The sequence below is a fragment of the Oryzias melastigma genome, linkage group LG23 (assembly GCF_002922805.2).
Source record: "Oryzias melastigma strain HK-1 linkage group LG23, ASM292280v2, whole genome shotgun sequence".
NCBI lineage: Eukaryota > Metazoa > Chordata > Actinopteri > Beloniformes > Adrianichthyidae > Oryzias > Oryzias melastigma.
The window spans coordinates 12,467,665-12,474,802 of record NC_050534.1 but is presented as its reverse complement, the minus strand read 5'-3'; the positions used below and the strand labels follow the sequence as shown (position 1 = coordinate 12,474,802).

At 37.2% G+C, this 7,138-nt stretch overlaps 2 protein-coding genes across 5 annotated transcripts in view; one reads left to right on the top strand and one right to left on the bottom strand.

Moving 5' to 3' along the window:
* The window catches only part of lrtm2a (leucine-rich repeats and transmembrane domains 2a), a 29,132-nt gene extending 23,375 nt beyond the window's left edge, over nucleotides 1-5,757 (bottom strand). Inside the window, exon 1 of one of the 2 annotated variants that reach the window (XM_036210161.1) lies at nucleotides 4,949-5,757. The gene's annotated coding sequence lies outside the window, so the exon portion shown is untranslated. The remainder of the gene's footprint in view (nucleotides 1-4,948) is intronic. The other variant, XM_024287767.2, reaches the window with a different exon arrangement.
* The window catches only part of cacna2d4a (calcium channel, voltage-dependent, alpha 2/delta subunit 4a), an 83,615-nt gene that overhangs the window by 53,557 nt on the left and 22,920 nt on the right, over nucleotides 1-7,138 (top strand). The window lies entirely within an intron of this gene.

The following is a 7,138-nucleotide window of genomic DNA, read 5'->3' as shown; positions in this document are numbered from 1 at the left end:
TAAATAAATACATTTAAAAGCTAAAAGAAAACTGTTTTGGAGTTCTACTGGGTTAAAAAGATTTTTTTTCACTATGTATTTTTTTATTGTGATTTGCTAAACAATCTTAAATATCATTAGTAAAATTCAGAAAGTTTCTTTAAAAATACTTTAACTTTTGATTCAGCTTTTCTTCTTATAAAATGTCAATCTATTTGAAACACAAATGTGTTTGGAAACAATATATCACTGTCAAAAAATAGAACAAATAATGATGGAATTTCCTGCAGTGACTGTTTCTTAAATGCAGATTCAGAGACTGATTTCATTGTGAAAATAACACAACAAAAAGAAAAACAATCAATTTCCCACTAGAGATAAATAAAATGCAACACAAAATAAAAAAAGTCTGTCAGAAATCAATGTTTCTTTGCTCTGAATGAAAATTATTTGGTTTATAAACTGAATAAAAGATCTATCTATCATTGATTTAATCTAAAATTGCATGTTTTCCATCATCTTTTCTATGAGTCTCTGTGAAATGAAAGTTTTATAAAGCAGTCTGCACTTTTCCAACGATGACTTTACAAAATAATTGTTTTGATATTGATTTCTGTTTAGAATCAATGATTCCCCTGCAGTTTGTCACACACTTCACTGCAGTTTCACAATAAGACTTAATCTCTACGTGCTTTTTAGACGTTTCATGTTGAAGTCTTTGTAATCACAAAGCTTTAGAAAACAACCTTTTGGACACTTATTGAATACTAACATTTTTAGAAACAGACTTTTAATGTGTTTTGTGGAGGTATTCTGCTAAATGCCAAAAATTGTGCATTTAATCAGATTAGTTGTTTCAGCACTCTTCCTTTAAAAGCATGTAGCTCATTTTAGTTTATACTAAAATAACCAATAAAAGGCGTTTAAATGAAAGCCCAGTGTGGCTTGCAGGATTTTTGTCCCTATCAGTCGTGCATGCAGACTGTAACTCCAGCCTTTTTCTAAAAGAACTGCCATCAGTCTGTCAGTAGGTTAATTAGAGCTGGCTAAACATGGAAACCAGAGGAAAGGACAGGAGTACACCAGTCTTGGATGAAGACGGAGAAAGGAGAAATGAAAGAAGAACAGAAACATTGTCAAGAAATGTAGGGCAAAAATAAGTGTAATGAATGAAAGTAAAGGAAATTCCCTCCCCATCATCACCTAGGGTTGTAGTTTCTGTGGTGGATTACTTTAAGGTTTCATCATTGTGTTTATTTTGCTACTCATACCTATAAGAGCGGTTTGACTCTCCCACCAGCACTATTTTTGTCTTCACGTTATTGTCCTACATTCTCCTTTTCATCTCTGTCAAGTGTTTTTACTTTTCCCTCATCAAAATCCCCATCAATCTTTCCCCTCTCATTTATCTATCTGAGGTCTTTTCTCTCCTTGACAACAGGAGTGGATCAGGGATGTTCTGCGACTAGTTTTCCTGCATGTGATTAAAGTCACATTACCCAGACTCCTCTGGGAAATTAATTTTATTCTTTTGACATAATCATGAGCTTCATTCAAAACATTTAAGAGTTGAAAGCATAAGCTCATTTTAAGGGCCTATATCATGCAAAATCAACTTTTTAAGCTTTTAAGTGTATTATAATGTTCATTCCTCACTATAAACAACCCCAAAGCGGTATTTTGATCCATTCACACATTTCTGAGCTTTCCTCTAAAACTCCTCTCAATTCACGAAAACAAGCAGGTTCTCATGAGCTGATGTCACAAAGTGAGAACCGCCCCTTTCAGGAAGAGTCTGCACTGCCAGAACCGCCCCCAAAGGCTGACACAAACAGACAATTTATCTGCAAAGCTAGTTGTTTTCAGGCGCTCGCTTTGTTGTCACTTCATCGTGTGCTGCCGATCCTAGTGTGAATTCAGCTTCAGTGTTCTTTACATGTGTTAGGTGCCAAAAGAAAGAAAACAAATATTCTTGGTCATCTTGTTGTGGACTGAAACACCAGTGTTTTAGACACACAACAGGTGTTAATACACAAACTGAGACTAATTCCTTCTAAACTAAAGTACACTCAAAAATATTGTTTTTTATTGTTTCAAGCTTTTGGCTGTACAATTTAGCAAAAACGTTATCTTTGCACGTTCTACATTTTCCATTATTTTTATGTGATGAATACCTTAGTGCACATGTGTCAAAGATGAGGCCCAGGGGCCGAATCCGGCCCCCTGGGTAATTATATCCGGGCCTCCAGATCATTTTATTGTTATTAATGGCCTGATATTATCTTGCGTTAATTTCTAATTGTACAATGTGCACATAATATATTTTTATGGAGAGAAAAATATTTAAACTTATTTAAGGTTTAAGTTGATTTATTCTCGAATAATCGTCCTGCCTTTTTATTATTCATAATTATGTTAAAAAATCTTGGTTTTAAAGTTTTAAAAATTGGCATTGTCCTCGCTTTTTGGGCTATTTTGGCATTTATTAAGATTCTTTTTAGGCTATTTTTGAGTTTAGCTAATATTTCAGCTACGTGTTAGCTGTTTTGGCTAATTTAGGCTTTTTTCCGTTTTTTAGGCTATTTTGAAGTTTAGCAATTTTTTCAGCTACATGCTAGCTGATTTGGCTAACCTATTTTTTTTTTAAGTTTTTTAGTCTAATTTGGGATTCAGCTAATATTTTCACTGGCTATCAGCTTCAGCGTTTTCAGCTGAACATATCCATCTACAATCTAATATCCATAAATGTCTAGTTCATAATTATGTTAAAAAGTTACGGTTTTTAAAGTTTTAAAAATGTAGTTTTAGCATGTTCAATAAACGTGCGATGGAGTTTGACACCCCTGCCTTAGTGTGTTGTCATCATTTTGTTTACTTAATTTTTGTTTTTTTTTCTTTATATATTTCATTTTTATTCATAAAGTCCATCTTTATACTGGAGTATTTCCTAAAGACAAAAAAGCAAAAATTATTTTTAAACACTAGCGTTTTGATAAATAAGCAAAAAAAGGAAAAACAAAAAAAAGGGGGGCGGGGTTAAAAGTGTACACATATGCATACATAAATAACAAGCTAATCCTTTCCTGGATCTATCAAATTCTAATTAGTTGATCCTTTGCTGGCTTATTTTAAGCTATTAAGTGTGTGATATCATGTTATAATAGTTTCAAAGTGCACATTAGGTAATGGAGGATTAACCTGCTCATGATCCGGGAAAACGAAACTGCTGATCAGCTTTGAAAGGCACAGACTCCATATCTTGAAATTCATGGTTTTTACATCAATTATATTTTATGTATCAACAATCAATGGGAACATTCTGGAAATTCAGACTAAATTGGACGTCGAGATCTGAGCAACTGTTTCCAAAGAACTGTTACTGTAATGTAGGATTACAGAGGAGTTGCCTCATTCTGTAGTTGTTTAATTAAACGGATGATGTGCCTCCTTGTCAGTTTAGTTCATTTGGACACTGGGGAAGCCAAAACCCACACAATGTGCAGGCAAGCAAATTTCTTGGGTGCCTGAGCCTTTGGGAGTAAAATAATTCCCGTTTCTTTGCTCCTCGTTTCATCCTTATATCATCATCTTTTCATGCTCGGATTTTTTTTTTTTTACCCATTTTTGCTTCAATTTGCATCATAGCTACAGTTTATTTTTTTCCCAGATGAGAACAACAAATTGCTCGTAATAAAAATAATATAAATCTTAAAGTTAAAAGCACAAACACGGACAGAGAAAAGGAATCTAAGTTCACGAAAAAGTAAAAATACATCATTAATGTGTGCGTTGTGCTGTAATGATGCAAACAAAGGCAGGGAGGTGCGGCCAAGCTCCCGGAATCAATTTTTAATGTTGCCTTTTACACAAAAGAGCAAAGATACTCGGCCGATAAAGCTTGCACGAGCGATCAAACAGTCGCACACCTGACCACATGCCAAAAGCAGGAGAAAAACTCCCGTTTGCACACATCCCAACCCATTACTATAAATGTAAAAGAAAACCACGGCTATTAAACATGTTTTGGTTGTAAATAATATGATAATTTAAAAAAAAAATGTTTTTAGGTTCGGATTAGAGACCGTATGTTAAAGATATTAAAATAGGTAACATTGTTGCATCGAAGAGAATTTTAAGCGGTCGTTTAAATTTTTCACACTTTTCTAAATATTTATTTTGAGCGTCACATGCATCACATCATACATGTGACTGAAGCCATTCAAAGGCTACGTTTTTCCCAAAAAGCTCCTTTAATATTTTCTTTCAAACTGCTAATAAACGGCACGTCTTTTGATTGCGAGACAATCCAGAGGAGGATCAAAAAAAAAAAAGCCCCCAGGGGGCACGAGGCTGATGAGGCCTCACACTCACTGCATCAGCGTATAATCACAGCTTTCTAGCAGGTTAATCACTCTTGCATCAGCCCTTCAAAAGCTGACAGAAAGAGCTGACAAAGTGTCAGGAGGTTGGTAAGAGCCACATTTATAGCACCAGAAAAAGTTATATAATTTACAGGAACTGTCAGAAACCTAAAAAAGGATAAAGTAAACATATTTCTGAAGGATTATTGACTTTAGAGGTGTTTGTGGTAGCTAAAATTGGGCATGCTTGGTATTTATAAATGCATTATTACACATTTCTGTACGTTTGAGCAAAAACTGTGGTTCATATGTATTATTTTTTTTAGTAAAAATCATTTTTTTTACAAGGTTACAAGCACTTTAGACAGAGTTTTTGCTGATCTTCAGATTCCACTGCCCACCTCTGCAGTGTTTGCTTACAATTCCCAACCCAGTCATTACTGCTAATGGTCATTTGTGCATGTGATACAGCACCCACACAGAATGCAAATAAAAAAAAAGGCATTTTCATTCACCATAACTTAGTTTAGCCTGATGGATCTTTGTCTCCAAGTCTGAGAAAGCAGCTTCATTGAAATGTTTGTATGAGGAACTAATGCCACTCTTACCTTTTGGAGCAAGTGTGTCAGTCAGCAGCAGGCTCCCAGCTCTCTGCTGTCAGCCATCCATCCATGAATGTAGCTCAAAACATGTCAAAATCTCCCACAGGACAAAATATCGACGACTCTCCTCTGCTCGGGAAATCCATGCAACGTCCTGGTCAAATACAATAAAAGAATAATCCTTTTTTTCTGTACAGAGAATCTCTCAGCTCACCAATGAATTGAGGAAAGGGAGGGATTTTGTTAAAAAAAATTAGGTGAAAAGAGGCTTAGATACACAAGGAGGAAAGAGAGGATAAGGTCCTTAGAGGGATGGAGATAGTTAATCCTTTGCCTCTGATCTTTTTTCCTATAGAAATGATACGTCCAGTGCTGTCCTGCTCGCCGGCTATCGAGCGTCTGAGAAGGAAGGATTGTGCGTGTGTCTCAGAGAGGGAGACAACAGCGTTCGGTCGCTGGCGTCATGCGCTACCCCTTTCTGTGGCGCTATGTTTGTGATTCCAGCAGTCAGCACGCGTTGGAGCGTGGATGTCTGTGTGTCTGTGTGTGTGTGTGGCTTTCCGGTGAGTCTTTAAGTGTCGCTGCTCCCCTTCCTCCTCCTCCTCCTCTTCTGTTTGTGTGTGCAGTCGTGCATGTGTGTGTGCCTTGTCAAATATAGTAACATTAGTGTGCGCTGCCTCTGTCTGCCTGCAGCTCTCCCACAGTGACAGAGAGGGGACGAAGGAGAGCGACAGATGATGGGAAAGAGAGCCGAAACAAATGTTTGGAGAAAATAGAGGTGGTAGGGAGGAGATGGAGAAGTGGTTAGTCGAATGAGAAAAGGTATGGAGGCAGAGGACGGGTGATGAGAAGGAGGACAGAAAAGGCAGGAATTAGAGGAGCAGTGGATGAGAATCTCCCTCTACTAATGGGCTTTCCCCTCCCTCCATTTATTTTCTTCTTTTCATTTTCATTCCGTTCCCTGTGGCATCTCCCATAACGCCAGCTTGTGCGTCTTTATGTCGACTGTGAGTGCTTTTACTCCCATTATAGAGCAAAAAAAAAAAAAAATCTACAATGAAAGATTGAAATCCTTAAAAAAATTGGAAGCAATTTCTGTGGAAGACAGTTCTCAATTTTCCGAGCAGACAGACAGAAAGTGTTAAGTGTGAAGCATGAACTGGTGGGGGATTCTGTGTTTGTTTGCATACAACCATATAATTACTTGGCTTGGCCTTACGTGGAGTGAATCATAGAATACACACATACACACACATTGTCCTGTTAATGAGCATGTGAATCATTTGGCACAGTTGGCAGAGTTTAAATGAGACCGGGGTTTTGCATAAAAAACTGAACCAGACCTAATCACCAGCGAGTTTCTGAAATATGGCGGCGAAGCACCTTTCCAGGTGTTTGTTTCCGTTTTGATTTTTCCACCATTTTTTGTTGATCTTTTCCTCACAATGAAAGGACATATTTAAAGAAAATCAAGCTCAAAATTGCATTAAAAGTCGTCTGAAACTGATTGTGTTTGTGACAATCATCAGGCCACAATCTCCATTCTGATGCATCCACAAAAAGATCAATGTACGTCTTGGTTTTCCTCGTCCGAGCTGGCTCAACACTCAGAGGTGAATTCCTAATGCCGCTCTGCAGAAACTATGTCCTAGATCAGTGGTCCTCAACCTTTTTCAGGGCACAGACAGGTTTAAATTAGACAATATTTTCACGGATCAGAGCTCTGTCTCCCCCTCAGGTCACTAGCGGTATAGCTGTCTCCAGAGTACTAAACGCACTACATTTCCCAGCAACCCCAGTGCACAGTTCCTGGATGCCACTAAACTGACTCTCATTTGCCAATTAAGCGAGGGGTCTCTGGTAACACGCAAAATGGCGGCAGAAACAATCTCTAGCAAAGCAGAAATTTCGCAATTTTAGTTGGTAGTGGAAATTTCCTAAACTTTAGGGAACCCTTTCAAAAATGACATTTGAAAACCTTTCAGAATTGTTAGCTTTTAAATGTGCAGAAACTGTAGCTGTCTAGCAGTTTAGTGTGCAAGATGAGATTTAAATGGGACAGACAACGTTCATTTTTTTTATTTCTTTCAAGTCAATATTAACAATTGTTCATATTTGTATAGTCACTCCCAGAGAAAAAGCCGGAGAAATGCAGTTTTTTCTTGGTAAATCAGCTGATCAGAACTAGGAAAATGC